Source organism: Colius striatus, chromosome 17 (genome assembly GCF_028858725.1).
Source record: "Colius striatus isolate bColStr4 chromosome 17, bColStr4.1.hap1, whole genome shotgun sequence".
Classification (NCBI taxonomy): Eukaryota; Metazoa; Chordata; class Aves; order Coliiformes; family Coliidae; genus Colius; species Colius striatus.
The window spans coordinates 2164139-2180380 of NC_084775.1; positions in this window are offsets into that span (position 1 = coordinate 2164139).

The window sequence follows — 16242 nt, forward strand, 5'->3', positions numbered from 1 at the left end:
TCCCAGGTGTCTCTCCTGGAGCTGCTCCAGCAGGTCACCCTCAGCCAGTGCTGGTGCAGGGGGTTGTTCCTCCCCAGGTGCAGGACTCTGCACTTGTCCTTATTGGACCTGAGGAGGTTCCTCTCTGCCCAACTCTCACGGATGGATGTATGGAAATTTGGGGCCCATTTCTTCTAGGTGATAACCAGTTTTCAACCCACCTCTCTTGCATTCCCACCCTCCCTTTCCCATTGCACTCTAGGGCAGAGCATACCATGGGGAAGGTGCCCTGGTAGGTCCCACTGCTCTCACTGGTCAAGGTGAGGCTCCAGTTTCCTGCATGGACCATCTGTCCCACACTAGGGCTGGACACGTTCCCTCCCTGCCTGCTGCATCTCTCAGGAACAGAAGTTAGTGAAGATTTATCCTAACACTAAACCTCAAATTGAGCACATTTAAAAGAAGAACAATTTATTCACCAAAAATATAGCTTCATTTTATCAGCAATTATTCTCAAGTTAAGGTCTCATTCAGCAAGCAGTTGGCTGAATAAACAGCAACTTTTTATGTCTAAACCATCTAATTTAGACATTCCATCCCAAAAAAAAAAACCAAACACAGGAGCTTGCCTACCCAAGCAACATTTGGAAACTTCCCTGGACATTCTTTTTCTGTCAGAAAGTGGTGGGATTGAAGAGGTAAACTGAAGGCAACCCTTCCAGCCTTGCTTCTGAACAATATGGAAAGACTGGTTGGGCATCGTGTGGGGAGCAGCAGCCACAGAGTGTGGAACATTGGGTTTGACATTAAAAGAAAGAGAGTATCTAAAAAAAGGCAGTTAGCTACACAAACACACACATAACAAACTCATGAGGATGCTTTACCTCCAGCCAGAGTCCCTCAGGAGGGCATCCTACGGAAAGAAAGGAAGACTGTGGGAAGTTACTAAAGCGCATATTAGGAGTACAGCAGCTAAACATCCTGATGCAAGGGAATCACAGGACAACAGTAAAAAACCAATATTACTGCATCAGGAGCACTTTAGTGTCCTGAAAATCAAAAAGGAATCCAATAAAAATTGGAATTCGGGTGAAAGGATGAATATAAAGGGAAAGCTCAAGTGCAAGTGCAAGGAGAAAGACTAAGGAGCCAAGTGAGTTACAGCCAGTGAGGAGCATAAAAAGCAACAAAAGAAGTTCCAGAAATACACTGGAAGTGTAATGGAGAGAAAAGAGTCAGCATTCATGTCTTGTGATGGAGAGAAGGAGTAAAAAGATTATGAAAAGTAGTAAGTGGTGCCTTCCTCACCATGGTTTTCATAGTATAAGGCTGTAATGAGTATCAGGGGAGTTCCAGTGGTCCTGCTCTGGAAGGGGGTTGGACTAGATGATCTTTTGAGGTCCTTTCCAGCCCTTGAGATTCTGTGATCATCAACAAGGGGATAGGAGCTGAGGGCAATGTTAGGAAGGACACAGTTACAGGATGCCAAGAAAAGCTTAACGTGTATGAGTAGTGAGGGGTCAAGAAAAACTACCCTGGAAAAATGTAAGCAGTCTGTGAGTGATTAGCAGTAGTTTGTGCCAGATTTTGAAGGCCTGAGAAATCCCAGAGAAGCACAGAAACCTATTCATAAAACAAAGGCTTCTTCAAAAGGAGATGAAGAATTTGGGGAGTTAGAGACTGGCCAGCCTGGCTGCAGCTCCTCGGACAGGTTTGGGAACAAATTATTGAACAACCCATTTGTAAACACCTGGAGGACACTAATGTGATAAGCATAAAGAATAAAAACCAGTCAACACAGTTTTATTGAGAATGAATTGTGTCAGGGCCATCTAATTTCCTTCTTTGCCAGGGTAATTGGTCTAGAGGAGGGAAAGGCAACAGTGGATGTGATACATCTTAGGCAAAGCCTCTGGTGCTGTCCCGTGTGGCTTTCTTGTAAACAAGGCAGGGAAATACAACCTGAGTGGAACCCCAGGAGATGGGTAAAACTGAGTGCAAATTGGGGCTTTGCTTCACTGCAGGCAGAGAGCAGGCTGGGAAGGGCCTGGCAGGACTCTGGCTTTTCCTCGCCAGCCACCCAGCTGCTGGGCACATAAAAACTGGGGGGTGACACCTGGGGGAATCCCCGAAGCCACCTGGGATCCCTGCTCCCTGGCAGACACTCAGTGGTGCCAGGTTTCCCTTGTGATGGTACTAGTGGTGTTCCCAGGGCTCAGTGTTGGTGCCTCTTCTATTTAACACCTTCATGAATTACCTGGATGAGGGGATCAAGTGCACCCTCAGTAAGTTCACAGATGGTACGAAGCTGTGTGGGAGAGTAGATCTGTGTGAGGGCAGGAAGGCTCTGCAGAGGGCTCTGGGCAGGCTGGAGCCATGGGCTGAGGGCAATGGGATGAGGTTCAGCAAGGACAAGTGCCAGGTCCTGCACTTGGGTCACACCAGCCCCAGGCAGGGCTCCAGGCTGGGGCAGGGGGGCTGGAAAGCTGCTGGACAGAAAGGGCCTGGGTGTGCTGATCAACAGCAGCTGAACAGAGCCAGCAGCGTGCCCAGGGGGGCAAGAAGGCCAAGGGCATCCTGGCCTGTATCAGCACTGGGGTGGCAGCAGTAGCAGGGCAGGGACTGTCCCCTGTGCTGGGCCCTGGGGAGGCTGCAGCTCCAGGGCTGTGTCAGTGCTGGGCCCCTCACTCACTGCCACAGGGACACTGAGGGGCTGCAGCTCCAGGGCTGTGTCAGTGCTGGGCCCCTCACTCACTGCCACAGGGACACTGAGGGGCTGCAGCGTGGCCAGAGCCGGGCACAGAGCTGGGGAAGGAGCTGGAGCACAAGGGGCTGGGGAGGGGCTGAGGGAATGGGGGTGTTGAGCCTGGAGAAGAGGAGGCTGAGGGCAGCCAGCAGCACTCTCTGACACTCCCTGACAGGAGGCTGCAGGGAGCTGGGGGTCAGTCTTTGCTCCCAGGTGACAGGTGACAGGACGCAAGGAAATGGGCTCAAGTTGCCCCAGGGAAGGTTTATAGTAGATATCAGGAAAAGCTTCTTCACTCAGTGGGTTGTCAGCCCCTGTGCCAGGCTGCCCACGGAGGTGGGGGAGTGCCCAGCCCCAGAGATACTGAAAAGACACACCGATGAGGTGCTGAAGGACACGGGTTAGTGGTGAGCTTGGCAGGGTGAAGTGAGTGTTTGAACTTGATGAACTTAGAGATCTTTTCCAATCAAAATAATTCTATTATTCTATGAAGGCAAGTCCTCCTGGGAGGTGGCTGATGGAGCTGCCTGCAAGCGCAGCAGTGAGGCACCCACCGCAGCCAGACGGGCCAGCAGCCTTGGGCACTGGGTCTCTGGAAAGATGCAGCAAGCAGGAGTGTGAAGAAGAGAGACCCAGGCTGGGGATGACCAGCCCTGCTGTCCCCTGCTCAGCTGTGCCTGCCAGCACTCAGCTCCATCATAAGGCCTGAGATCATTCTCCAGCCCCTTCAAAACATCCATGAACTACAGCGATTCCTCTTGATCAGACACTTCAGGTGCTGGTAAATGCCCAGCTTTGGCTAAAGCCACGGTAAATGCAGCTATATGTACATATCCAGATGAAAAGAAGCTTTTGGGGTTTCTTAACTATCATTCATGCACCAAATAAAAAAAACAGTTGTCCCTCCAGCCCCACACTTGAGCCTCCTGGCTTTTAAGTGATGTTCAGCAGCAGCTTCGGCTCCGTCTGCAGCTCAGCCCCAGGGGCAGTGGAGAGGAGCTGTGGTCTCAGCCCTGGTGCTACAGGCCCCAAGTAGCTGCCCCCCTGCAAAGAGAAGGAATACTGTGTGGTGAAGCTCCCAGTTTAAATCAGTCCAGCACAAACCAGAAACCATCCACCACTCCAGGGAGCAGAGAGGTGAGCTCCACCCTCGCACCAGGGCAGATGATTTCCTGGAGGATCCCCTCAAATGCTCCTCTTCAGACAGCCCAAATCAGCAAAAAAGTGTCTGAATCCCCCCAGTGCCCTTCGCTTCCCCATGGATTCCACTGCTGCCAAGACCTGAGAAAATACCCCGTTCCCAGAAGGAAACACTGCAGAAAACCAAAGTGACACAATCTTGGAGCTCGGCGCCGTGCACGCAGGCCCTCTGCCTGAAGAGGCTTGACAGCTTGGGCCAGGAGGAATGTGTGATGCTGCAACGTTTCTTTGAAAGGGGGAAAAAAAAAGAAGAAAAAAAGAAAGAAAGAAAGATGGCTTTTATTTTTAGAACTTTTAGCAGCCAAATTGTTGTCAGGCCGTCTGGGCTCTGCTGAGCAACGCTCAGCGCCCGGCACAGCCAACAAGAGCTTTCTCACAGAGCAAAATGTCAGGACAGTGCCAGGTTTAATCAGAACCCCAGCATCCTTCACAGAAAAAAAATGACAAATTTTGGACAATCTGTGTATTTTTGGTCAACTGTTTTTTGGTACTGTGACCCAGTAACAGGTGGAGAAACGTGACACTGAGCCTGAGCTCGTCTTCTTTGGGAACACACCACATTCCCCGTTGATGCCCTCTGCTGATGCTGAGCAGCCAAGAGGAGGTGTGGGAGGTTAGTTCTTGGCCTCTCGTTGCTGTCACGCTCTGTAGCTGAAGATACTTCCAAAAAAAACCCCAAGAGAGGGTGTGGACCATCTTATTTCTCTTTGCTTCCTGGTCTTGGACATTTGCCCCATCTTTCCAGGGCTCAACAGTCTCATTACAGACTCACAGAACTGCTGAAGAAGATCCAGAGCAACCCCCTGTTCAGGCAGGGTCCCATGGAGCAGGCAGCTCAAGGGCCATCACCCATTGGCTTTTGGCTGTCTCCAGGGTGGGAGAGCACTGCTTCTCTCATTACAACCCCCAATGCCTTAATCACCTTCACAGCTCTTCACTGGACACAGCCCAGTATGTCAACATCTGCCTTGTACTGGGGAGTCCACAACTGGCTGCAGCACTGCAGATGCCACCTTGTCTGGCTTCAAATCAAAATTAGCTCTCCAATAATTGCTTGCATCAAAGAGACAGCCTGTGGGAGCTGTGTCTGTCCTGGAGAGGAGCTCACAAAGTGGCTGTCCCCACCTCTGCCCAGCCACCAGCTCAGGGCCAGGCTGGCAGGTTGGCAGGTCGCAGCATGGTTGAGGGGACATATGGGCCTGTGAAAAGGCAGCATCCTGAGCCTGGGCTAACCCAAAGGTGGCCCTGTGGGCTCTGGGAGGGAGAAGGCAACCAGCACGAGCTGTGCAGCACCAGCCTTGCAGGCACTGGGTGCCTGAGGAGGTTTTGCCAAGCTGGTCCTTGATAACTACTCCCAGGCACGTCCCAGGGAGAATTTATTGCTTCAGATCCCTCATAAATGCCAAGTCAGTGTGTGATGGATGGGCCAGGAGCTCTTCCCAGGATGCTCTCTGCAGCTTCTCCAGTGACTGTCCCTCGGGAGCAGCAATAAAATGCCATTGCTGTTTGGACCAGGACGAGGCAATGCAGCAGGGCCTGATGAGAGGCATTTGGGAGAGATCTATGTCAGGCAGGTACCACAGGGCCAGGACAGCGTGTGTCCAGCTGTAGGACTGAGACACCCACCATGTTGGTACTGGGCATAGCCCATGAACATGCACCCCCCTCCCCAATCTCCTCCAGCCCTCCAACAGGCACGATCTCCAATAAACACCCCCCACTCCTGAGGATGCACACACACTCCTGTGCCCAGCCCTCTGCACGCTCACACCTACATCCCTTGCACACTCACACCCTCCTCCCAGGCACGTAAAGACACTGGTGAGGCTGGCTGACACCATGCTTGGGAGAAAGCCTTGTTCAGAGAGCTGCCATAGCTGGACCCGGGTGTTCCCAGCCCTCCTGCCCTCTCCCAGCCTCCTGAGGAGCCCTGTGTGCTGCCAGGAGGCAAGGAGTAGGTGGACAGTAGATACAGCCACCCAAGGGCATCTCAGTGCCTCCTGAGCTCCTTGGGGACCTCGTCAAGTCCCCATATCTCATGACCACAGGCTGGAGTGAAAGGATGTTGCTGACTGAAGAGCCAAATGCACCTTCCTTCTGTGCAGCAGCCCCCTGCCCCCAGAGCCCTCGGCTTGGGCTGGAGGAGTTGGCACCAGGATGGCTCAGCCATAGCAGAGCTGGAGCAGACACCTTGAGTTTTCAGAGACCTGAAAGGCCCCCAGTGCTGTGCTGGGGGGCAGCTGAGGTGGGGAGAGGGCTGGAGGAGCCTGAGAGGCTGCAGCGGGGTGAATCCAAGGGAACCCCTTCAAGAGCAGCCCAGGCCCTGGGCTGAGGGTTGAAGCAATCGAGAGAAAGCAGGAGGGAAAGCAGGACAAATCCCCCCGTGGCTGCAAGCCCATGGCCCTGCAGCACGTCCTGGCTGTCAGAGACCTCGGTAAAACACTCACTATGGGGAGAGGCCTTGGTAAAACACCCCCCCCCTGCCCTGTACCAGCAGAGCACCTGGCACTGAGACTGGTGGCCTGCTGGAAGGCTACCAGTAGACCTCGGGGCCTGTGCAAGGCCATGTGTGGCTGTAGAGAGAGGGGTACTGCAGAGAGCCAGGGGGTGTGCAGGGAGCCAGAGGATGCTGAGAGGATGCTGCAGGCAGGCAGGGGATGTGCGGGGAGCCGGGAGATGCTGAGGGGATGGTGAGGAGAAGGTGATGCTGAGGGGATGGTGCAGGGATGGTGCGGCGATAGTGAGGGGATGCTGAGGGGATTCTGAGGGGTGCTGAGGGGGTTCTGAGGGGTGCTGAGGGGGTTCTGAGGGGGTGCTGAGGGGATGCTGAGGGGTGCTGAGGGGGTTCTGAGGCATGCTGAGGGGGCTCTGAGGGGATGCTGAGGAGATGCTGAGGGGGTTCTGAGGGGTTCTGAGGGGGTGCTGAGGGGCTGCTGAGGGGGTTCTGAGGGGTGCTGAGGGGGTTCTGAGGGGGTTCTGAGGGGTGCTGAGGGGGTTCTGAGGGGGTGCTGAGGGGATGCTGAGGGGTGCTGAGGGGGTTCTGAGGCATGCTGAGGGGGCTCTGAGGGGATGCTGAGGAGATGCTGAGGGGGTTCTGAGGGGTTCTGAGGGGGTGCTGAGGGGCTGCTGAGGGGGTTCTGAGGGGTGCTGAGGGGGTTCTGAGGGGGTTCTGAGGGATGCTGAAGGGGTGCTGAGGGGTGCTGAGGGGGTTCTGAGGAGTGCTGAGGGGGTTCTGAGGCGTGCTGAGGGGGCTCTGAGGGGTTCTGAGGAGTGCTGGGGGTGCTGAGGGGGTGCTGAGGGGATGCTGAGGGGTTCTGAAGGTTTCTGAGGGGGTTCTGAGGGGTTCTGAGGGGGTGCTGAGGGGATGCTGAGGGGTGCTGAGGGGGTTCTGAGGGGGTTCTGAGGGATGCTGAAGGGGTGCTGAGGGGTTCTGAGGGTTTCTGAGGGGTTCTGAGGGGGCTCTGAGGGGTGCTGAGGGGTGCTGAGGGGGTTCCGAGCGGTGCTGAGGGGGTTCCGAGGGGTGCTGAGGGGTGCGGAGCCGTTCCGAGCAGCGCCGGTTTCTCTCCGCCCTCCCCCTCCCCGGCCCCGGCTCCAAGCGGCGGGCGGGGCCGCAGCGCCACCCAGCGGCCGCACGGTGCCACCGCCGCCCCTGCCCCCGCATCGCTCCCGCATCGCTCCCGCATCGCATCGCTCCCGCATCGCTCCCGCATCGCTCCCACATCACATCGCTCCCGCATCGCTCCCGCATCGCATCGCTCCCGCATCACTCCCGCATCGCTCCCGCATCACATCGCTCCCGCATCGCTCCCGCATCGCTCCCGCATCGCATCGCTCCCACATCACTCCCGCATCGCTCCCACATCGCTCCCGCATCGCTCCCGCATCGCATCGCTCCCACATCGCTCCCGCATCGCTCCCGCATCGCTCCCGCATCGCATCGCTCCCACATCGCTCCCACATCGCTCCCGCATTGCTCCCACATTGCATTGCTCCCGCATGGCTCCCGCCCCACACCCAGGCCCTGCAGCCAGGGTCCTGTGCTCCCCAAAGCCCTGCGACCCGGCGGCCGCAGCAGCAGCGTCTGTCCGGCAGCGGTTTGTCCATCCCCGCTGCCCGATGCACAACCCTCCCCATGTCCTGAGGGCTGATAAGCTCCGAGCAGCCTCTTTCCTGGCTGTATGTGGGGCCTGGTGCGGCTTCAGCCTTTGGTCAGAGGAACCTGTCAGTGGCGGAGGCAACAGGAGCCCTCCACAGGTGCCAAGACCCTTCCCACGTGCTTGGTTGGAGCTGTATTTCTCTTTCTGGGTAAGCACCACAAACCTGTTCTCTGAAAAACCCGTGAGAAAGCAGGTGCCACAGTGCTCGCTGGAGGGAAGGGGCCGAGAGCAACCCCACACAGGGTGTGATGGTGGCTTCTCCAAACTGACAGCTTCCTCTCCCATCTTCAACCTGCTTTTCCTCACCTTGAACCAGCTGCCTTGCACTTTAAAAAGAAAACAAACATACAGACAGCTTTCTAGTAACACAGCAAAAGGTTTCAACACTTGGAATGACTAAGGTCCAGTTTCCTGGTACAGGTGTTGCTTTGTGGGTGAGTTTGGCCTTGGCATCTGGGGGTTTCCTGGAGTGACCCAGGCACTGTGGAGTGCTGCAGGGTCCTTCCTTCTGTAGAGGGGTTCAGGACTCAGCACAGCCTGAGGAGGTCCTTCTGCAGAGCTCCCCAAGCCTTGCAGGATGGGTTGATTTGTCCTCCTGGCAAGACCTGAGTGCAAGAAGTCACAGGAGGTAGATGTAGGTCACACCAGTTTTCCAGCATGTTCCTTGTTAAAAGTAGCCTTGTGTGCACCCAAGAGCCAGCCTGCAATGCCTGGATGTGGTGAGTAACTGTTTGCTTTTGGCTGCCCATAACCAGAGTGTGCAATAAAATCCCAGCACCCCATTTCTACCAGGTGGTTCTGAAATGGGTGGACAGCATCTGCTGGGCACAAGCAGGCAGAGGAGCCTTCTGGCCACTGGCTGGGGAGTGGGGTGGGACAGCCATCCCCACAACATACAAGGCCACTGCAGTGTTGGCTTCTGGAATATCCACAGCTCCAGAGACAAGAAAACTTAGGAAATCCAAGAGAAAGTAATCTGTTGTGGTGGCAACATCAGCTCTTGCACCAGCAAAACATGACCCAGCCGGCTCTAGAAAGCACAGAAGCAAGAATGTCAGCAAGAGGAGCAACCTTTGTTGAGTCTGTCTGCCAAGTCCTACCTGGATTCTGTCCAGCTTTACCCTTTAAGCCTGAAATTTTCCATCCCAGAGTCTTTTTCTTTCCAAGTTTCTGTGCAAACAGACACAAGGAGCTCTGAAGCTGGGGCAGCCAAACGCTCTGAGGTCTGATGGGGGGTGGCAAAGCCCTTCCTCAGAGCAGCAGATGAGCTCTCAGAGAGCAAGCTCACTTTTTCCAGCTGTATCAGCAGTTCTAATGAGAGAAAATTACTTTGTCTGTCCTGCATTAAGGAAAAAAATAAAATCAGTCACTCCAGTGGAAAGCTGTCACACAGCCAGCTCGTGGAACAGGGGCTGGGAGTGTTGCCTCCTCCTGTCCCCAGGAAAAGCTGCAGAAATGTGGCTGGTGACGTTGAAAAATCACTCGAGTTCTCATCCAGTCATGATAACGAGTTTTGGTGGCAGCTGCCAGTGCTGTTGTCCCAGGCCTGGTGTCCTCTCACATCCCTTGTCCCAAGGTGGCTGTCACAGCTGGGTGACAGCAGGAATGGGGCTTGGGGATGGCAGAGCTGTGGGGGTGTCTGGCATCTGCAGCTCAGCCTCCCCCTTGGAGCAGTGTTACATCAAGCCATGGCTTGAATCCCTCCAAGGAGAGATGTTCCTTTGCTGCTTCCTCAGGTTAAAAACTAAGAAATTCCATATAAAAATCCCAGCAGAAGGAACTTTGAGTGTGTGAAATGAAGCCACAGAACCATCAGTTAAAGACAGGGTTCAGCACTGAAGAAATCAGGCTTTCTGGGAAGTAAAATGCGTCTTGCACCAACACCAGCCTTGCAACCTGTGTTTTGGAGGGTGTGATTATCACATGGGATGGGCAGAGCAGGGGAACATTAGGCTGGAGAAGGAGGAAGGGTGCTACTATTGCACACCTTGCTCTGCACACCTTACTCTGCACACCTTGCTCTGTCTGGTGCCAAAATCCAAAGTGGTAAGAGAAAGGGGCAGTGAAATTCACCCTGCTGCACCACCTCAGCCCTGCCCTCACCCTTCTGTGGGCTGCAACAGCAAATTGCAAAGCCCTCACCTGGGGAAAGGTGAATATGACAGGTGAATAAGCCCCTGGGGAAGCAAAGAGCTGGTTTGGAGAGGTGAGGGGCACAGGGATGTTGGCTCCATAGAAGGTGTAAAGGGGAGGGAGAAATGAGTACTCAGCAAGGATCTGCAGCCTGAGCAGTGAGTGAGGATCCGTGGGTTTGGACAGGCAGTACAGGGCTCTCTCCTAATGCCTGTGGATGTCAGGGATGCAAAAGTGAGGGGAGGATCCCATCAACACTTAAAAGGGTGGGTGTCAGGAGGAAGGTGCAACATTTTTTTCTGTAGTGTCCAGTGACAGGACAAGGGGTGATGGGATGAAGCTGGAACACAAACAGTTCCATTGAAACAGAGGGAAAAACTCTTTCTCTGTTGAGGTGAGGGAGCCCTGGCCCAGGCTGCCCAGGGAGGGTGTGGAGGCTCCTTCTCAGAAGCTTTCCAAACCCACCTGGACATGTTCCTGTGTGACTTGATCTAGGTGGGACCTGCTTGGGCAGGGGGTTGGACTGGATGAGCTCTAAAGGTCTTTTCCAACGCCCACTATGCTGGAACTCTGTGACTCTGTGATCTCAGCTCAGGGGCAGGCACTGTCTGGACACACAGGGCAGAGGCTAGAGGGGAGACAGAGGACAAGAGACACAGAGGATATGGAGCTTGGACAGAAGCAGGTGGAGACAGAGAGCAGTGCCCAGATGATGTGTCAGATGAAGGATGGTTTGCACATTGCCACTGGCCTGGAAGGGAGGTGGGCACGGTCAGTGTTGGCAGCCAGCAGCCTCAGCCACTTTTCCTTTTTCCTCCTTAATTCATCCCAGAAGGCCTCTGTCCTCCCCCTCTCAGAGAGGTCATGGTGCTGGTGAAGGAAAGCAACACAAAAATAAGCAGAATGTCCCATTGGACATTCCCTTTCCCTACAGACATCCAGGAGCAGAAAGGGAAAAGGAACCATTTCCCTTCTACTCTGTTCCATGGGAAGTGAAGCCCAAGCACTGCTCTGTGCTACCTGCTCTCAATTAAATACCTGGAAAGTTAAGAAGCAGAAATAAGTGCCACTTGGAAAAAAGACAAGTGTCTGTCTCTGCTGTGAGCTGTGACCCAACTCTGCCCCTGAAGTGACTGCAAGCAGCCCACAGAGAGGGGCCAGCCCCAGGCAGCAGACCAAGGCTCTGCCCCCAAAGCAGCTCTGCTGGGGCTGCAGCAGCCCTCCAATCAATGGGGCTTGGCTGTGAGACATCTCTGCCTCCCAAGGCACAGCAATTGAGAGTGTATTTTTAGAATAATGAGCCATCACATTAGCCAATAAGGAACAGGCAAGTTCCCAAGGGTAAGGGTGTCTTGGGTTAATCAGCTACAGGCTCCTTACAGGCACTTAATCTGCTACAGGTGCTAAACACACTGACATCTGGTTGCCCCAGATCACTGTAGGGAGCCCTGCCCCAAGCCCCTGGCACACCAGGCTCCCACATCCAGGGGCTCTTTGTGTCAGCTCAGTGCAGGCAGCCCAGCTCTGTGGGCCTGGCCAGGGGGTGCTCCTTGGATCCTTAGTAGCATCAGCACCTTAGTACCTGAAAGGGAGCTGTAGTGAGGTGGGGGTTGGTCTCTCCAGTGATGAATGACAGGACATGAGGAAACGGGCTCAAGTTGCACCAGGGAGGTTTAGATTGGAGAGTAGGAAGAACTTTTCCCTGACAGGGTTGTTGAGCATTGGAACAGGCTGCCCAGGGAGATGGTGGAGTCCCCATCCCTGGAGCTATTCAAAGACACACAGATGAGGTGCTGAGGGCCGTGGCTTAGTTCAGTGGCTAGACTCAATGATCTTAAAATGTCTTTTTCAACCATAATGATTCTGTGAATCTATGATCACCTGGGAGGAAGCTGAGAGCTTGGGGAAGATGTTTGCTAGCCACCTCTCATTGAAGGCAACTGTCCCTGGGGGCTGGTAGCTCTGAGTGCACACCTCCCTGGGTTCACACCTCAGCAGCAGCTCTTGATGAAGGGCAGAAGGGGCACAGCTAGCCCCTCATCCAATGTTCCTGCTGTTCCTGCCCAGGGCTGGCCCCTTTGCCCATGTCCCAGGGTGCTGTTCCAGGGAAGCAGAGCCAAGCAGTCCCTTTACTCTGCCCAGCACTGCCTCTGCCTGAAGCACTCTTCTCCATCACCTTCCCCTCCTCACTGCTTTCCTGGGAATGCTCCCTCAGCACGAGGTGTTCAAATCATTTGTGAAGGGCTAAAATAGAGCTGGCTCCCGTCCAGCTGCTCTGGCATCCAGGCTCCGTAAACAATCCCCTTGCCAAGAGAGTCAGCTTGGGAAAAAGGCTTTATATGTCTATTCCCCAGACTCCACTTCCACTGGAACCTTCCAGCACAATCCTTTCTCAGCTGTAAGTGCAACAAAACTGTTTCAGGCATTGGCTGGCCTTCCTCTTCCCCTAGGCACACTGCTGGACACCTCACGTGAGCCGTTGCTGCCCGTGGGAGCGAAACCACAGGGACTCTGCAAGGAAAATATCAATAAGAACTTGATCTGGGAAGTCTGAAGTGCCTTTCCCTGCCTTGGACATTTCCTAGATGCCCTGTCAGATGCAATCTCCTTTTCTTTTTGTTGATAGCTTTGACCTTTATGATGATGGGGAGTGCCCAGGGTATTTCTGGTAGCTGCTGAGCCACCCCAGACCTGCAGGACCTCAAAAGGAGAATCAAGGGGACATTTCTTTCTTAGGATACAAATGATTCACCAAAAATTATTGGGATGCAAGTGGAAAATATAAAGGATGGGAGCCCAGCCCAGCTTCCCAAACCCCAACAGTGCTGGGGGAGCAAGTATGGCCAGGAGATCCGCTGCAAGAGGAGCCTCTCAGCATCTCTTTCTGCTGGCAGGGCCTGTGGAAGCTCTCAGCTGCTCTTGCCTGGCTCTCAACTCACAGGAACACTCCAGGAGCTGAAGTTCTTGCCCAATGACTCCCCAGGTGACCACCAGCAAGTCCTCAAAACTTTCTCCTGCAGTCTTGTAAAGGCAGGGCTGTAAAGTGCTGCAGCATCACTCCTTCTGCACAGCACAGGGATGGGGGTTGCTGCAGCCCTCACTGCAGTGGTTAAACATCCAGCGGCCTCTTTAGCACCAGGAGGATGGAGAAGGATTAACTTCCACCCCTCCTGCAGGAGGATGGGTCAGCTCCTCCACCCCACTGCCAGTGGGGCACAGCAAAGCAGAGCAGCACCTCTGATGGTCCATACTGCAGCACAAGCCAGAGCCACCGCTGGGAGGATGGCAGGGAAGGTGACAGGGGTGCTGGAGGTGGTCAGAGGGAACCAGCTCATCGGATACATATACCCCACCCTAGTGCTGAGAGCTTCTGTGCAGCCCACAGGGATTTTATTCCCATCAGTGTGGATATTAGTGAGTCTGGGGGTCTCCCTGAACAGTGGCACAGCACAAGATGAAGACTTGTGAAGAAAAATAACCCTCAACAAGATGATGAGCCACAGGTAGATGCAATCTGAGAAGTACTGTCCCCACCTCCCCTTCCTTCTGGGTTTTGCTGGTGGGCCCATGGCAGATGACTGTCCCTGAGCCACGCTGGGGAAGGGCTGCAGTTCCCCAACACCTCATCACATCCTGCTGCAAGGGGCACATCCAGCAGAGCTGCATGACTCAGCTGTCTGCACCCTTCCCCAAGTCCCTGTCAGCTTGCTGTCAGGGTGTAGGTATCCCTCCCCACATGCTGGACTGAGGTGGAAGTGGTGTGGTAGCAGTGGTGCTGGGCACGAGTCGGGCGCATGATCAGCATGAGAAATACTCTACAGAGGAACTGACTCAGCACTCTCCAGGGAAACCATAGAGGATGCGTGCTGGGAGCACAGGGTGCCCTGGGCAGAGAGGGCTTGGGGACTGGCAGAGCTACAGGACAGCAAGGATTGAGCCCCAGTCCCAAGGATGAGACAGGATCACCCCAACCCAGCCCTGGGCTGGAGGAAGACCATGGTGATCCCTGCACCCAGTGATACGGCACAGCCCAGCAGCCCCCAGGCTGGGCACCTGTACCTGCCTCTGCTGAAAGGCAGGAGGAGTGATTTGCAGCTCACAGCTCACCCTCCCAGGTGCTGAGAGTGGCTCGTGGCCATCTGTTATTTTCCTGGTGTCCAAAATGCCTCTCTGCCAACTGCTGGCCCATGAAATATGTGTGCCATGGCCTCTCCCTTTCCAAACTACCTTCTCCTATCCCATTCAATCCCTTTCTCACCCGTTTGTCTCTCATTCAAATTTATCTCTTTACATCTTATGGCTTCTCAAGCCATCTCTCTATCTCAGGGTGATCCCCTGCACAGCTAAGTGTGCCTGCTTGAAGGCTTGTATCAGGAACAGAGTGGCAGCAGGAGCAGGGCAGGGACTGTCCTGCTGTGCTGGGCCCTGGGGAGGCTGCAGCTCCAGGGCTGTGTCAGTGCTGGGCCCCTCACTCCCTGCCACAGGGACACTGAGGGGCTGCAGCTCCAGGGCTGTGTCAGTGCTGGGCCCCTCACTCACTGCCACAGGGACACTGAGGGGCTGCAGCTCCAGGGCTGTGTCAGTGCTGGGCCCCTCACTCCCTGCCACGGGGACACTGAGGGGCTGCAGCTCCAGGGCTGTGTCAGTGCTGGGCTCCTCACTCACTGCCACAGGGACACTGAGGGGCTGCAGCGTGGCCAGAGCCGGGCACAGAGCTGGGGAAGGGGCTGGAGCACAAGGGGCTGGGGAGGGGCTGAGGGAATGGGGGTGCTGAGCCTGGAGAAGAGGAGGCTGAGGGCAGCCAGCAGCACTCTCTGACACTCCCTGACAGGAGGCTGCAGGGAGCTGGGGGTCGGGCTCTGCTCCCCAGGAATGAATGACAGGACAAGGGGAATTGGGCTCAAGTTGCACCAGGGGAGGTTGAGATTGGACATTGGGAAGAACTTTTTCACTCAGAGGGTTGTTAAGCATTGGAAGGGTCTACCCAGGGAGGGGGTGGAGTCCCCATCCCTGGAGATATTGAAAGACACACAGATGAGGTGCTGAGGGCTGTGGGTCAGTTCAGTGATGGGCCCAGCAGTGTGAGCTGAGGGGTTGGACTCGACCCTAAAGGTTTTTTTCCAACAATAATGGTTCTGTGATTCTATGACTCAGATGTGTGTTATCAGGCCTGGGGCACATTCCCCACACAGAACATTACAGTGTGGTTGCACTCATGATGTGGGTATCTGTGCCACCAACCAGGATGCCCACAGCACTCCTGGGCCAGCTCCTGTGTCACCAGGAGCAGAATGCACTGTGTCCCTCTGCGCCAGTAGCATCTGCCTGAACACGCTGGGTGTGGGGAGGACAGTGGTCTGAAGCACACATAGCCACAGCTGAGGGATGTGGGGAGCTGGGGGTCAGTGCTCTGCAGGGCCATGTAACGAGGACCCTGTCATGGTTTGACATGACAGCCTTTTCTGGTAAGGGGGAAGGGGCTGTAGAGATGGCTCCTGTAAGAAGTTGCTCAAAACTCTCCCCAGCTCTGAGCCTGACCCACTGCTGGGGTTGAGCCAATGAGACGCCTCCACCATCACTTTTTAAGGAGAAGACAGAAGATGAGGCTTCTTCCTCCTTCTTCTTCTTGTTTCTCCCTCCTTCTGCCTCTTCTTCTTCTGGCTGCTGGTGGTGCAAGGAGTAGGAACAGCGAGAGAAACAATCATGTGGACCCCAAGGTCAGTGAGGGAGGAGAGGAGGAGGTGTGCTGGAGCAGAGACTCCCCTGCACCCTGTGGAGAGACCTGGTGAAGCTGAGATTTGTTTTCATTTCGTTAAAGACCCCACATCAACGGTAGAGACTCATTTTGATAATGAGCCTGTTTCAGGGCCAGAGGCTCATGTTGCTAAAGCTGGCCTCGGACCAAGGGGAGTGATTCACTTCATTAAAGGCCCTGAGCCAGGGACAGTGACTATGGCCAGAGGAGGCTGTGTCCCGTGTGAGGGACCCTGTATGGGCAGAAGCTGCAGCTGCTGGCAACAACCCACA